The 17,370-nt window shown below is 43.7% G+C and overlaps 1 pseudogene; it reads right to left on the bottom strand.

Annotated features, from left to right (window-relative positions):
- Positions 1–2,000: 2,000 nt before the first annotated feature.
- Positions 2,001–17,113, bottom strand: LOC131483081 (small ubiquitin-related modifier 2-like; annotated as a pseudogene).
- Positions 17,114–17,370: the final 257 nt, after the last annotated feature.

The raw sequence follows: 17,370 nt of genomic DNA, 5'->3' as shown, positions 1-17,370 counted from the left end.
CAAAGGCAAATGTGAAGAACAGCCCAGTAAAATAACAACAGAAGACAAAATCAATGAACGACCCATTGCTAAAATGACAGGACCAAATTACCACCCATTCGTATTAACCCTGATTGTAAATGGCTTAAACTCATCAATCAAACATCACAGATTATTAGATTGGGTTAAAAAACAAAACTAATCTACGTATTTCGTACAGAAGACATATCTCACCAGCAAAGATCAATGGAAACTATATCTCATGGATTTTGATTTTTTTTATTTGGTTTCATCTCTTCAAAACTCTTTCTTATTAACTCATTAACTCAGTCTGGGCCACAGCACCCACTAGCACATGTGAGATTTGGGTCAGGGACAAGCCCAGTAGGGGGACAGCATGGGTCACCTTGCTGGGCCACTCCTCCCACTGGTGAGTGTTAGAGCTGGGACTGGGGGCAGACCAGGCTGGGCAGGGCTACAACACTCATGGTCTGCAAGTGAGCTGGGTTGGGGGAGAGCCAGGCTGGGCTAAGCAACTTTTCCACTGGTGCACGCATGAGCCAAAGTGCAGAATGGCTAGGTTTTGCAGCAGCATCAGCTGACAAGTGCTGACAGTTGGGGGCAAGTCTTGTCAGTGGTGACCACAGAACAAAAGTGCAAGATCCAGGGTTGAGAGTGGGCCTAGTAGGGAAATTGTGAGCACCCCTCTGATACTCTGCAGGTCCCACGAGTGAACATGAGAACCAGGACCAGGACTAGGGGGAGGGCCTGGATAGACAGGTGGTGGCACCTACTGGCATGAGTTTGGGCTGGATAGTGGAGTTGGTTGGGCTGAGCTAGTCTCCAACACCCATTAATGTGTATCAGAGTGGAATGGGATATGGCACGGACTGGAGCAGTGTGCCATACACCATCATGTGCAGGGACCAGGACTTGGGGCAGGTCTGGTGGAAGTTATTTGGTGAGGGTTATTTGGGGTCATTCTAACTAGTTCCTGCTAGTGCATGAGGGCCAGGTATGTGATTGTATGGTTATGCTGAGCCACAGCATCCAGTTGTTTGCATGTGATATGGGGCTGAGAATAGAACTGACCAAGTGATGGCAACTGTCAGCATGTGAAAAGGTTGATTTGGATGATGGTCTGAGCCGTACCTCGCACTGGCTGGCACACAGGAGCCAGGTCAGGGATCACTTGTGGTGAGCTTTCTTTGGGGAGCCCCCCACCCCCCCGCTGAACTTCTGGATTCAGAGCTCCAGCCAGAGGAAAAGCACAGAATCTGTAGCCTGACAGTGGAGTGCATGTGTCAGAACTGGGTGTCCTTGGTTGCTGAGGCCTGTGCAGTGGATGGCATGCTCAGATACTCCTGGGGGACATGACAACCGTTCATTGAGACCTGCAGAGGACATCCAGTACCATGGAGGACAGAACAAAATGGACAGCTCTCTAAGCCAAGCTTTGAAAGTGAGTATCTGGGTGATTTGAGATTCTAAGGCCTATGTCAGCCAATGGACCTGAAGGAGTTCCTCAATGAAAGGAGCAATGAAATCCACAGCATCTGAGAACTATCAAAACCACTTAAGCAGCACCCTTGGAGCATGCTCCACAGCAGGGACCCTGGGACAACACTGGGTGGCCTTCCCCCATTGCTGGGTACTGATGAAGCTGAGCTGCTCAGAGTGGCCCTGCCCCTTCTCTTTCCACTTTCCTCATATACAGGAAGAAGAAAAGGAGATTGGAGGTAGTTGTTTCATCCACTTTCTCCATTCCTCAATGCTCTCTACCCTAATCAGTGTTCCACATGGGCAAGTATCCCTTTCAACTATGTAAACATCGTCAAAAAATAAAATGAACTTATTAAAAAATTTTTTAATTAAGAAAAGAACTGGCCAGAGATATCCCAAGTGAAGAGAACAAAGCCCTTGTCCCTGGAATCAGGAGAATTGGCTCCTCAACTCATTACCAATGGAGAAAGTGGATTTTTTTTTTAATACAACCAGTATTTTCCCTCATTCCATCTCCACTAGATATCAATCAAAACATACCATTGGTTATTTAGCTAAAAGCAAAAAGCAAAAAGGAAAAGAAAATAGAGAAAGGAAAGACAAAATGCAGTATGTTTGTGCACATGCACCAGTGACTTGATGGACAATAAAGGAATGGGCAAGGGAAAAATAAAAGAACAGAGCAAACTACTGCAGTCGCCAGCATGTGATGGAACCGAAGTGCAGGTTTCTAAGTGAGAACATGTTCTTGGTCTGAAAGAACAGAGCCCTTGAGCATAGCAGACACCTCCTGCCTGCTGCTGGAACATTCCCATTGTACCTGCACTCTCCATTTCCCACTGTGCAATTGTGTTGGATTCACTGATTGGCTGCCCGTCCAACTGGAATCTGATCTGCCTCACTGGCAAACCCTGCTGTTCACAATGGGCTTTCCTCGGTTTACCGCATGGTGCATGCCTCTTCAAGCGTAACTGCACCACAGAACCATCCTGCCCACCACCTTCAAATGTGTGTAATCATCTTTCTCAGTGTGGGCTCCTTCCTAGGGCTCCTCATTGGCACAGCAAGTGCCTGAGTCCCCTAGACTGTCACTTTACCATGAAAGTACCAGGTCTGCCAAATATGCATTTTTTTAAAAGGTGATTTTCAGAAAGATTAACAAGCAATCTAAAACAATATTAACAAAAGCAACACAATTGTTCCCTCATAGCCATATCTGATATTGTGCAATGCTTAAAGTTCCTAGAAAGCTTTATCTGGTGATCTTCACAGCATTGTGAAGCAGGCAGAGAAGTGTTTCACAAATGGGAAAACTGGGTCCCACAAAGATTAGAAGTCTCCATCCCAAAGAGATTAGATCAGGATAAGATATGACATATTGCTCCTAAGCAGGTTCCTTGAATACATGTCAAAGTTATTCAGAAAGGCAGGCAATATGACCCAGGTAATTAAGTTGGACAGCTCGAGATGCGTGCAACCCACACTACTGTCCCTGGCTTAAGTCTCGGTTATTCCACTCATGATCTAGTTTACTGTCCATGCATCCTGGGAGGGAGCAGGTGATGCTGAGACCCCGACAGAGATCCAGCTCCTGGCTTTGGCCTGGCCCAGTCTCGACTGTTGTAGACATTTGAAAAGTAAACCAGCAAATAGAAGATCTGCTCTCCCTGTGTGTGTGTGTCACCTGGCCTTTCAAGCAAATGAAAATTAACATTTAAAATAATTTTGATAAAAGAATACAAAATAATCACATCTCAAGGGATTTTGGGAGCTGGAAGCTGGCCAACATATGCCCTAAGGACACTTAGTCATGTTCTAGAATACAAAATGGGAGACTGGAAAACCAAACCACAATCTGCCTTCCCTCTGCTTTGAGATGTTTCTCTTGGAAAGCATTTGCCTGTAGCCCAGAAATTTCTCTGCTCCTTCAAGTTTTGGCTCTTCTTTACATGGTATGAATCTACAGAACAGCAAATGCTGTAACTTTTAATTCACGCATGACTGTCGTCTGTGTCACTCCGTGGGATTCAGCCAGACCTCACAATCCTTGCAGATGGTTGGAAGGGGAGGCACCAGGACTTGGAAGGATCTCTGTCCCCAGGGGAAAGATGCGAGGGAGGGAGACGGAAGTAAGCAGCTGCAGCTGCAGGAATCTTGGTTGTGTGCACAAAGCAGGGAGAGTCCAACTACAGGAGGTCTGAGCCAGCGGTGGAGGGAGGAAGAGAGCGCTCCCATTGCCGAGTGAAGCGTGGGAACGGAGCAGTCAGGGTGACCGCAAGCAGCTCCCAGGTGATACCCCAGAGAAGTAAAGGAAACTGTGGGCACCCCTCTGGGTTGAGGATTTAATGTACAGAAATCTCTGGTCTTCTGTCAATTTCTTTAGCTCCACGGTGCTATCTTAAACCTATTAGCAACCCCTTGAGGTCTTTCCAAGGAGCCAGCCCTGACCTCCTCAAACCGTGAGGATTCTCCTGCAACACAGCATAGCAGAGGCAGCAGAGTGGGGACAGGAGGAAATGAGCAGCTGAGGGGAAAAGATCAGTTCTAAATTGGAAGGACACTGAAAAGGAAGTGGTGTAGGGAAAGAATGCAGGTGGCTCTCTAAGGCTTTCTCGGCTAGGGCTGAGTCACGATCGTGTGTAAATCCTGTCAATGCAGAGCTACAAAACAAGTAGGTGAATGTGTGGTTGGAAGAGCAAATCAGCGAGCAAATCAAAGAATCAATAAACTGATACGTGAAGGAATGATAGGACAACAGCAATATGCAGCCATCATTATGTGTTGATGTGTGTCTGTGTGTGTGTTATTGTGTCTATAAATCTGGAAGATTTCAATGGGGTGATGGATATAATAGAGACGCAGAGAACTACCCTGGCTCCTAGAGAGGGAGTGCTGAAAAACTAGAGTTGCAAGCCCCTCAAATGCCCCTGGATCCCTCACCCCTAGGACAGTGAGAGACAGGCATAGCAGCTGCGGCTTCACAGCTGACAACTGTTAAGTTCATGTCTTCCCTCCCCCCTCTGACCACACGGTATGGAGCAAAGAGGGGCCCAGGTTACATGATGATCTCCTAAGTCCTTATGTTTACTTCTTGTCACTAAAAACAAAGTCATTCATAGAATCTATAGGGCTAATGCATTCAACAAATGAAATCCTGGACTCTGAGACCAGGAACCCAGCTTTGGCCCATACAATGCTTTCTATGTGCACACACATGGCAGCAGTGCTGAGGCATAAGTGGTTTAAGCTGCTGCCGGCAATACCAGCATCCCGTGTGAGTGCCACCTGCTCCACCTCTGACCCAGCTCCTTATGTGCCCAGGGAAAGCAGCGGAAGATGACCCAAATTCTTGTTCCCTGCACCCATTTGGGAGGTCCAGATGAAGGTTTGGCCTGGTCCAGCCCTGGCTGTTGCAGCCATTTGGGAAGTGAACCAGAGGATGGATCATCTCTCTCTGTAAATCAACTGAAGAGTCCAAAACCAAAACCATAACCTCTACTTTCAGGTTAAGTTCTTTTTCCATACTCCAAAATTCTCACACTCCAAACACCTTTAAATAAATCTGTTTGGCTTTGAGTTGCTAGAAAGCAATCTGCTATTTGAAACAGCCATTCTTTCCTATCAAGAATGATGCATTCTACTAAGATATCACCCAGACAGCATATTGATGAAGTACAATCATCCTGTCACTGTGCTTTGGTAACTGAGCAATTAGCAGAGCACAATGGTGTTACAGGAACACAACTTCATCACGCAAATGATCCAGTTATTGTGTTAGCCCTTTTGATGGCTGACTCACCTGTGAAATACGGACTCTGTGAGGCACTTAAGCCTTCTGCCTTCAAACTCCACCCGTCCATCTAAATAACTTAAGTTATCATATGAAATATATTGAAAATGCTTGTGCGAGCTCCTGACTAAAAACAAAACGTTTTAGGGAAGCATGTTTGTAGCCACTATATTAACCAAAAAAAGCATATGTCCACTATTGAATGTACAACTGTCTTTGCCTTCAACCACTTGCACAGCTGAAGTCAGCTGTTGATTTCAAGATTAGTCATCATCCAAGGAAGACACTCTGGTAATGGCACACACAGCTGGCTATGGGTAGAGCTGCTCTAATTGCACTCAGACACACACACACACACACACACACACACGCACGCGCGCTGTAGTAGAAGAGTCTGTGCAATCAGTCATGTGTGGCCTGCAAGGTGGCACAAAGTCAGTAACAACAGAATGCAACTATGACAACGGGGAGTTGTTTCTTGCAATAAAAAACGTAGTCTTCTGTTTTGTTCACCATAAGACAATGCATTCATGAAAACCACCAGTCAACAAAGACTTTGAAACCTGCAGATGGCAAGATTTGCCATAACAGGGTACTTCAAGATGTCCAGAAAGGGGCAGTCACTTGGATGCCCACATCCAACTGTGGAGCGCCCAAATTTGATCCTTGACTCTGGCACCTGTATTCCAACTTCCTGCTAATGAAAATCATGGGAGGAGAAGGTGTTGGATCAGGTAGTTGGGTCTCTGCTACCCATAGAGGAGACCTGGACTGTGTTCTCAGCTCCCACTGCACGTCTCACTCTGCCTTTCAAATTTAAAAACCAATAATAACAATTTGCAGAAAATGGAATTAAAAGACAAGTTTCTTTTGAGGCAAAAAAAAAGACCTTGAAATTCACGCATAGTTTGTATTTTCTATTGATTTTTTTTTAAAGATTTATTTTTATTACAAAGTCAGATATACAGAGAGGAGGAGAGACAGAGAGGAAGATCTTCTGTCCAATGTTTCACTCCCCAAGTGAGCCGCAACAGGCCGGCACGCCCCGATCCGATGCTGGGAACCAGGAACCTCCTCCAGGTCTCCCACGCGGGTGCAGGGTCCCAATGCGTTGGGCCGTCCTCCACTGCTTTCCCAGGCCACAAGCAGGGAGCTGGATGGGAAGTGGAGCTGCCGGGATTAGAACCGGCGCCCATATGGGATCCCAGGGCTTTCAAGGCGAGGACTTTAGCCGTTAGGCCACGCTGCCGGGCCCTTTCTATTGATTTTTGCAGTACCCTTATTATAGTATTCTATTGAGTTTATCCTAAGGTAGTTACAATAATACCTGTTCCTTCTTATTTTTATCTAACCCTGATCTTAATTAGTTGAAATCGCCAAATTTTAAGGAAGTTGTCTCTAAAATAATTATTCATTCAAAGTTAAAAACCAAAAGCTTGCTGCCAGAATGGTTTCTATGAATGCTGACACAGAGTCAGATTAATATGCACAGTATTTGACCACATCCTGCCCTGCAGACCTCAGATACAGGACAGTGTGACGGAATGGGAAGGAGACTGTCTCTCCCAGGACAGGCTCACATCTCGAAGGAATTACTTGTCCACGGAACTCCAACTGCAATGAAGGTTTGTGAGAAACATGTTTTGGTGAGAGAGTCTCACTCTAACTTATGAGAGCCAACATTTCTTCTTCAATTGCCCATGATAGAGAGATAAAGTTGATAAGCCTTCCCTCAATCCCATTTACAGTCTATGAAATTCAAGCATGGCTGTTGTTTTTTTGTCAAGACCAATGAAAGCAGATAATCTTGCTTAGAAGAATAAAATTCTAAATTGGCAGTTCCACTAAATGTATCTAAAAAATTAACGATGAGAGCAAAGATGAATGAATAGGGATATTTGCAGCATGATTTGTTTTATGGGGAGAAATGAGGAAACTATTAACATTCTGTACCAAGGCAGTAAATAGATAATGGAACAACTACTAAAATGGATGATACAGATAAAAAATGTTTATATTAAATACAAAATGATAAAGATGTCACAAAATACTAAACATGGATGAGTTGATTTTTATGGGGAAAACGTCTCTATATATATACCCGGTCCAGATATACAATAGATATTTGGCTTATTTTAACCCCCTTCCTTTCTAATTTTTCTAGAATGAATATATGAAGGCTTGCATGATTTCATTTTTGAAAACACATTTCATTTTCCAAAAAAAATCAGAAAACAAATATATGGCTTGCCAGATGTTTGCAGTAGATTTATGCAGTCCCTCCTTCCTACTTGGGAAGTCAGAATAAGCTAACTGATCAAACAGAAAAACCCTACATCTTGGTGACTAGACTCAATAAGAGGTTGTTTCTCTGAATGCAAGAACAGAATGCAGCTGTTTGTAGTCAGGTCTCAGGAGCAGCTCCTCCATGAGCAAGGAGTCAGGAACCAAGGGCCTGTCCATGAGTGGCTTCACTAAGTCCATCGCATGAGGTCCAAGGGAAGAGAGAATTCGGAGAATTGCCCCAGAGATTTTCTGATACAAGCCTTGAAATAACTCACAATTGTTTCTGCCTGATTCTACTGACCACTTCTAATGGCATGGAAAACTGACAACTATTTATTTATGTAGCTAGGAGGAACAGGAAATAATTTGGTAAACAACAAGTCAATTGCAACCACACTAGCACACCCAATCTGTGTAACTAAGAGTGGGAGTTCTTCTGAGGACTAGAAAAATGAGGAAATGAAACTTGATCTGACATTAACTCAAACACACAAAATGTATCTAATGCTAACCGTTAAGCAGTGAACAGAAAAGAATTAAATAGACATCGTACGAGAGATTGTCATCCATTCCATGAATCCCAGGCCTCACTTCTCTCATCCATCGAACTCATGCTCATCTTACCAGAATTGAATAGATTCAGTTATCCATGACTGCAGCCAACACACTTGGCTAGATGCAGGAGCCTGGACCTCTGATAGCAGCCATGCTGAACTGGGCTAAGCCAGCTACCACCTTCAGACTCTTGACCATAACCAGTGGATCTGAAATCATGGCACAATCAAATATTAAAGTTGTCAAGTACATTGATATGAAACCTAACTGCATAAGGCATCCTGCCTGAATAAAGGGTATACTGATAGATATACCCTTTAAGGAATTTAAGGCTAAGAATTTGGCAGTTTATTCCTCACCACTTAGGAAGGCACATTAGACCATAACTTTTCCTAATATTAATTAATCCCTGTGATCCAGTCTTTTTTTGTATCTCTAAATCCCATACTACAATGGAATAGGTTCTAAGACTATTGATGAGATGATTTCAACAAATGAATAAACTAATATAGGGTCTAGGTGAACTGCTCAAGTTTTCAGTTACTGTGCCATGTCTGGGGCCAGGTCAGATCAGGTCACAGCACTGCCTTGCACAGCCATAGCCAGGTCTGAGGGCCAGCTTGGTAGGGGTTCTGGAGGGTTGCCCCAACAAAGCCAGGGCACCCACCAGTGAGTGTGAAAATTGGGTCTGGGGTGGACTGGGTTGGGATGTTGCACTGCCGCTATATACCAGAGCTAAGTCTGGGGAATGGCCTAGTAAGGGTTTAAAGGGTCACCCTGACTGGGCCATAGTATCTGCCAATGTACATGAGAGCCAGGACTGGAGGCAGGCCAGGTCAGAGTGCTGCACCTACCAGAGCTTGTGGGAACTGGGGCTGGGAGATGATCTGGTAGGGGTTCTGAAGGGGCCCCTTAACCGGGCTCACATATCCACAGATATATAAGGGGGATAAGACAGGCAGTGGTCTAGACCAGGCTGTGACACCCACCCCCAACATATCAAGGAGTATGAGAATCTGGGCTGGGGGTGAGCCAGGTAGAGTGACTTCATCAGGAGTGGGCGCCCTACATCATATGTGTACATTGGACCAATAGGATCTCTGGCCTCAGGGAACATCCCATGGACATGTGGTCTACTGCAGAGTACATATTGCAGCATGTAGCTGACTCCGGAGAAAGGATGAGATGCACATGAAAGACAAGACAAACGGATCCTCTAATTCAACAGAAGACCTCTCAAGCAGCTCTTCGACAATGGGAAGAAAAGCAAGTGGCACAACATTTCAGGCCAAGTTCTATGGAAAGCACCTAGGCTTAGGGACAATCAGATGCACGTGGAAAATCAACAGGCCTTGGAGATTACACAGAGAGAACAATAAAAAGCCCCTGTGAGGCCAGATGGAATATACAATAACCACTCAAGCTACACCCCCAGGACACTTACACCTCCCACCTCCTAGACCCCAGTGGCAACATCAATAGTCCATCTCCTTTCCCCATCACTAACATAGTCTGACAACTAGGAGCAGTCCCTCCAGAGCCCTGCCACAGACACATCTCTTTCACCCTACCTCTTCTCCCTGACCCTCTCCATCCTTACCCCAAGGTCCACATGGGTCTGCAATTCCCATCCCCTCATCTCTGTAATGAACATTAAAAATTTAATGGTTTTGTTATGGAAAAAAAAATCAATTAGAGGTGGCATGGCAGTAGCGCTTCATCAGGTTCTACCTGGATCTTGGTGAAAGGTTTTGCCAATCTTAAACTTGACTGGTGTCATCTAGGGAGCTGATAAACCTACAGTTCCCTAGCCCCATCCCAGCCCCTACGAAATGGGACACATATTCTAGTAGAGTTCCTATGGTGATTAAGATTCAATGACTTTGGGGAATCACTACTACTGCCAACGATTTTCTCCCATGGCTCTAATTCCACATACACTGCAATAATTCTATTAAAAAATTCAATTGTTAGGGTCACCAGCACAAGTGTTAAGTTCCTGTCAGTGTGCCTGATTTGAGTTCTGAGAACTCCATTTTCAATTCAGTTTCCTGCCAGTGTACATATTGGACCATGGCAGATGATGGCTCAAGTGCTTGTGTCCTCACCACCCATGTGGTACACTTGGCTTGAGTTCTAGGCTCCTGGTTTTAGCCTGGCCAAGCCATGGATATTGTAGGCATTTGGAGAGTGAACAAGCAGATAGATCTCTCTCCCTTTCTCTCACTGCCCACCCTGCATCCTACCCTTACCTTCCAAATAAAATGAAAATAAATAGATAAAATGTCGCCTGCATTGACAATAGGACACAATACTCTAGATGGAGTGCAGAAAATTCCACTCATAGAAGCATTTGTGCATGTAAACAAGTTTGTATGTTGCATTTTTGTCTTTTAGAAATATGAGCAGCACAAAGGGGGTTCCCTGATCTGTTTATCTCATTCTGGGGTTTGGGTAGGGTTATCAAGCTCCTGGTCTGCCTAGGGCTTGCCTGACTTTTAACACTTAAAGCCTCAAATTCCAGAAGGTTTCTCTGGTCAGACTAGGACAGTTGGCAACGTGACCAACTCTTTCCAGTTTGCATGAAACTATCCTGTTGTTGAAAACTGAAGGGCCATGTCTTGGCAACCCGAGTCCCAGGCACATGGGTCAATGAATTACCTGACTGGCCACGAGTGAGGCTACCTTTCTACAACACTCTACTGACCACAAACTCTATCATTTTTATGATAATATGATAGCTAGAGCTTTCAGGGAATCAGGACTTGGTCTCTAATGAGGTCTTAGAAGTATGAAAACATACAGCTCATAGGCTACTGTGGAGATGTATTTAGAGAAAAGATAATTGTGCCTTAGAAATTCTAAAAAGTGTAACATTCTGGAGTTTCCTTTTATCTTTTCATAAAGAGAACTAAACAACAGCAAAATCCTAAGTGTGTTGCTATATGTTTCAAATATTGACAGGAAGGGATTAAGGGCCATACCAGAAATGTGATCACAGAAGTTTTTGGCATCATCCAGATCCCAAAGGAAGTCCCATCTCCTGCCCTGTGGCCCAGAACCTCCCTTACATGAGCTCAGGCTTTATCCCCATCTCCCCCACTGACTGCATTTCAAAGCAAGTGACTTGTCAAGTTAAGTGAATTGCCTAATAGATTTTCATTCTGTTCCTGACATTTTTTTTTCTTCATGCAGGAATTGGTTAAGGTTGGGTCATTCGTTTATATATTAACACATTTGAATATTCATAAACAAAGACTGCTTTCATATTCTCAAACTGTGCTTCATGAATAATTCAGATGTTTGACAGCAACCTATGTTATTCAATTTATTTAAAGACTACAATCAATATAGCATGCTGCTTCAAAACATAGCAACCAGTCCTTTAACTGCAGAGTGTTTTAAAATCTCTTTGCAGTTATTTCTCCATCACATTGAGCCACAAATGTAGGATAATTACTAATAATTCTATCTCCATTTTGCATGTCACCACAATCAACATATTGATTGCTTTCTGATTATAATAAATGGTTGGTTAAATTGAGGGTTTGCGATTAAGAATGTTAAACTCTGATATTTATTTAATTCAGCTGCACCAATTTAGGTTCCACATGGTAATTTCATAAAAAGCTATTGAGAATCAGAGTAGTTATTTGAATCAAGTTATAAAGAGAGCCCAGTTTCCCCAGGAGAATCTGGTATTTAAGTAAATTACACCAAGTAGGGGTTTGGTTTTCCTCCTGGAGCACACACACACACAAACCCCCTTCAGAATCATGTTTATTTTGATATGTAAATAGCGTAGAGGAAAACTGAGGAAATTCTTCCATTAATTTTCATTGTAGGATCTAAAGAAACAAATTTCAGAGAAAGACTAAATGAACCCTTACTTATACAAAATTTTGTCCATTCTATAAAGCGGAAGAGTCTAAATGGCTGGGCACAAATAAGAATTACGGGGTAAGGAAATGATAGAATAGGAACTTTAGTGGAAATTTTGAGAGATTATCTAAATTTCTGACTAAAAGCAAGGAAACCCATTTCAAAAGAATGAAAATTCATTATAGTCCTCAGAAGGGGACCATCATTTCTTAATAAATCCAGTTTTGTGATTAACAAAGATTATTCAGGCTAGAATGATCTGTGTTAGGAAATTCTCCCTAACACCATCCAGTTTGTGTTTCCACCCTGTTTCTCCTTATTCTTTCTGAATGCACTTGTTTCAACACCATCCTCATCTATCCATTTGGGAAAGGTGGTACATTCCTGGAGGCATTCTCCCTTCACCAACCATGGATGTAATGGAGTTATACAAAAGGAGTTTTCTATTTCCCTGACTCCAAATCACAAATATTTCACGATGAGGCCAGGATTGTGGAGCAGTGGATTGAGCCACTGCCTGAGATTCTAGCATCTAATATGAATCCTGGCTGCTCCACTTCTGATCCAGCTCTCTGCTAATCTTCCTAAGAAAGCACTTGAAGATGTCCCAAGTTTCTGAGCCTTTACCACCCACATGGGAGATCTGGATAGAGTTCCAGGCTCCTGACTTGGCCTGGCCCAGCACCAGCCAGACCATTGTATCCATCTCGGGAGTGAACCAGTGGATGAAGGATCTCTCTTTCTTTGTAACTCTGCCTTTCAAACAAACAAATCTTTTTGTAAAAAGTTTCCTATTATAATGTTTTGGAGAGCATGATGTGTGAGTAATATACTCTTTCTTCCCCCATCTCTGAAGTAATTATTAGAGTCCCTCCCAATTCACCTTATCTTAGAGTAGGAAAACTGTGACCCTGTCATTCTTCAGCTAGAGTGGTGGTCCTTTGGAAGTGTAATTCACCTGAGCTTTGCCTGACTTCAAACATTCCATCTACTTGACCACAATTTCCTATCCTTATATTTCTTATATTTCTCTTACTCTGAAATTTCCAGTCTATTCTTGACTTTTAAAATCCTATCTGTGCTGCCTTTCCTATCTCATATAGACCCCATTTCATACTACTTTATTCAGTTTCCACTATACCTTTCCCTCTAGCCCTTTCGTTATCCCCACCCAGCAAGACTCCAAACCAGGAGAACTCTACCACTGGCCTTGTGTGTCCCCGCAGTATTCTAGGCACTGATGGAAAGAAAGGATAGAAACACATAGAATCAGACCTCTCAGCTCACGGACTCTAGCCAGCTCCTCAGTGGCTGTGTGGCAAGTCTTCTTTTCACTCTTCGCAGAGATCATTTCTAACTTTTCCTTTCTTTGAAAAGCCAATGATTCCTTATTTTTTCACCTGAGAATTCACCTCAAGGAAGAAAAGTAGCCATAATACAGGAATTCCTTCGATTATGTGATATCAAATGCCCACATTTACTTGTGCCTATACCTCTTGTTCTTTCTGTTCTCCATTGCCAAAATGGGAATATAACGGAGTCTCTCAGCTTCCTAATCTGATAACATTTATTTCTACCATCTCCCAGTGTTGTATCTTCACTCCTGCTCCACCTTGCCTCTTCGTGAGAAGTATTTAGGGGCCGGCACCGTGATGCAGTTTGTTAAGCCACCATCTGAGGTGCTGGAACTTGTTTGAGACTTGGCTGCTTCACTTCTGATCCAACTCCCTGATAGAATGTCTGGAAAAGCAGTGGAAGGTGATTTAGGTGTTTAGGTCCCTGTTCCCATGAGGAGGACCCTTTTGAATCCTGGTTTTGGCCCGTCCCAGTCCTGACCATCAGGGTCATTTAGGAGAGTGCACCGTGCAGAGCAGCACACTCTCTCTGGAGCTCTGGTTCTCTACCTCTTCGTATGTAACTCTTTCAAATTAATAGTTAATTTTAAAAAATCATGTAAATATGCAAAAGTAAATCTCATCTTAAAAAATGAAACCAGGGGTTTGATGTAGTGATTAAAGTGCTCATTTCTTCTTATTTTATTTATTTATTGGAAAGGCAGATTTTCAGAGAGAAGAAGAGAAAGATCTTCTATCCACTGGTTCACTCCCAAATGACCACAATGACCAGAGCTGAACCAATCTGAAGCCAGAAGCCAGGAGCTTCTTCCAGGTCTCCCATGGCTTTGGGCCATCTTCTATTGCTTTCTCAGGCCACAAGCAGGAAGCTGCTGGGAGGTGAAGCAGCTGGGACACGAACCAGCGCCCATATGAAATCCCAGCACTTGCAGGGGAAGAATTATTCAGTTGAGCCATCGTGCTGGGCCCTACACTACCGATTAAGATACCTTTATCCCATATCAGAGTGCCTGGGTTCTGCCTTTGGGTCCTAGCTCCTGCTTCTTGTCAATACAGACAATGGGAGACATCAAGGGATGGCTCAAGTAACTGGGTTCCTATTACCACCTTAGGAGACATGGACTGAATTTCCATCTCCTGGTTTCAGCCTGATCCAGCCTCAGCCACTGTGGATATGTGGGGAGTGAACACATCAATGGGAGCGTACTCTATCTTCTATCTTCTTCCTCCCTTCCTTCCTTCCTTCCTCCCTCCCTCCCTTTCTCCCTTCCTTCCTCCCTCCCTCCCTTCCTCCCTTCCTTCTTGCCTTCCTTCCTTCCTCCCTTCCTTCTTGCCTTCCTTCCTTCCTCCCTTCCTTCTTGCCTTCCTTCCTTCCTGCCTTCCTTCCTTCCTCCCTCCCTTCCTGCCTTCCTTCCTCCCTTTTATCCTTTCCTTCATTCTTTCCTTTCTTTCTCTCTCCTTCTTTCTCTTTCTCTTTTCTTCCCATCTGCCATTCTCAACTTCATGTATATCCCAACTTACTTTTACCCTTTCAAACACAAGACTCTTCAAAGAAATGCCTGCCCTCAACGTTTCCACTCTCTCATCCTTCATTTATTCCTTTGCTGCTGCAGTGTGGGCTTCTCACTTTGCAGAAGACCCTCACTGACAGCTCCAGCCCTATTCAATGCAGTAGATACTTTCATGTCAGGGTAGAAAGACTCAGACCACCAGGAAGATAATTCTAAAAGAGCTCATGGAGCTATCTTGGTAGCAAAGTAGCCCTCCACCAGCTGGAAAGTGTGATGTCGGTGTGAACACAGTGCTGGAGCCAAAGAGGGCAACCAGCTGGATCAGTCATTTACACTTCCTATAGCAGGTTCTTGGGAACGAACAGGTTTCCCTGAACAGGAGCAACACATTTCCACTTTGGAGGGCAACAGAATCCCAATGAAGCTCTTCAGCAATATGGGTCTATAATTTGTTCCCTAAAAATTTAGATTCAGTAGGTTTAGGATGATGTCAGATATCTTTATTTGCAAAATATCCACAGGCAACTCTGATTCCTCACCAAGCACAGAAACAACAAATCTCTGTGTTGATATCTCAGACTGTTCCCTTCAATCTGAGTCACGATCCTGAGGTCCAGGGCCCTGTAATCAAGTGACTTTTCATTTGGATGTCCACAAATTAAAATCATCACCATCAGCCCCAAGTCTGTTCCTCTTCATGTCAATACCTTTCCTCTTCTATAGAAAAATCAGAAACCATAGCATTATAATCAACTCTATTCCTCTATGTATTCCTCATGGTCATTTCATGACCAAATCCTATTCACTCTGCCTTCTTGACAGTTCCTGAATATGTTCCCTTTCTCACATGCTACTATGCTAGCTCAAGTATTCATTCTTGCCTCCTACAATATGTGGTTCATTCTTCACACCTTAGCCAGGCAGCCCTTGTATACTACAAGTCCAACAACATCACTCCATTAGCTCCTCATTGTTTGAGAAGTAAAGTTCAAAACCCTATATATATTATAGAAGGCTCTATCTATATGGTCCCCTGCTTTGTCTTTTCTCATGCCATCATCCCAGCTCCTCCTGAGCTTCCAGGGAATCCCCATGCCTTCACACTAGCTATAACTTCTCCCAGAAATACGCAGTCCCACTTTCTTTCTTCATTATCCTCAGACACCCAAGGTTTCATCTGAATGCACTTCCTTTGCAAGATTTCTTTGGAATCAATGTCTCTTTCCATCTCCCCAGGTTTGATTTAAATGCCCTTAAACCCCCATAGTATGTAGTCACTACATGATTGATTAATGAGATTCTTGAAACTTTTTTTTAAAGATTTATTTATTTTCATTACAAAGTCAGATATACAGAGAGAAGGAGAGACAGAGGAAGATCTTCCGTCCAATGATTCACTCCCCAAGTGAGCCACAACGGCCAGTGCTATCCTGATCCGAAGCCAGGAGCCGGGAACCTCTTCAGGGTCTCCCACGCGGGTGCAGGATCCCAAAGCTTTGGGCCATCCTCGACTGCTTTCCCAGGCCACAAGCAGGGAGCTGGATGGGAAGTGGAGCTGCCAGGATTAGAAAAGGTGCCCATATGGGATCCCGGGGCATTCAAGGCGAGGACTTTAGCCGCTAGGCCATGGCACTGGGCCCGAGATTCTTGAAACTGAATGTGCCTCCAACACTGTAGTATCCCCAGCACTTAGTGTAGTGTCTATAACAATGCAAGCACTCAAGACATATTTGTATATCATTGGATGAGTGGTATTTAGTCTCTGGGTTACACACCGGAGCTCTAAGTTATGTACCCAAAGATATGAACAGTCAACAAAACTAAAGGCTTGAATTCCAGCATGGTCTCTTTCTGTATAACCTTGGGCCAGTGTGTAGCCTCTTTGATCTTCAATTTCATCATATGTAAACAGAAAAACATCCTCTGGGTTGTAGTAGTGATAAAATGAATCATTACATAAGACACAGTGCCTAGTACAGAAAAGCTACACTCCACATATTTAGTTGCATTCTCTTCATTTTAAAATCTCATTTTAACTCTTCATTTAATCGAATTCAATTTGCCTTCCTTGCTCTCTTTCTTAGAACTGTTTCCTTCCTGTACATTAGACCATCCTCCCACAACTCGTCTACATAGCCACCTTCTTCTTCGCTGATTTCTTGCAAGAGCTGAGGGCTGTCCCTCATTGCTGAGGCAGACATCACTAATGGTTTCTGCAGAAACTGTGGCGTCAGACGCTGCATCAAATCCATAAGTGACTACACATGCATGTGAACAAAGGCTAGGGCTTGCATTCCCCAGTGGGAAATGATAAATATAATTGCTGATGTGAACACCATTAATGGCTTCTGCAGAAACTATGCTGTCAGATCCTTCACCACATGCACACTTGAACTCCCAACAGCAACCAGGGTAATCAATTCTGGCATAACACAAGTTCTTAGCTGGATCTTCAGCTTTAAAACACATTCTCAGGTAAGCATTTCAAGGGAACAAAAGAAAAGCTAGC

This window comes from Ochotona princeps, chromosome 23, assembly GCF_030435755.1.
Source record: "Ochotona princeps isolate mOchPri1 chromosome 23, mOchPri1.hap1, whole genome shotgun sequence".
In the NCBI taxonomy this organism is placed as follows: domain Eukaryota; kingdom Metazoa; phylum Chordata; class Mammalia; order Lagomorpha; family Ochotonidae; genus Ochotona; species Ochotona princeps.
The sequence above is the reverse complement of the archived record's forward strand: the minus strand, read 5'-3'. Positions and strand labels throughout refer to the sequence as shown.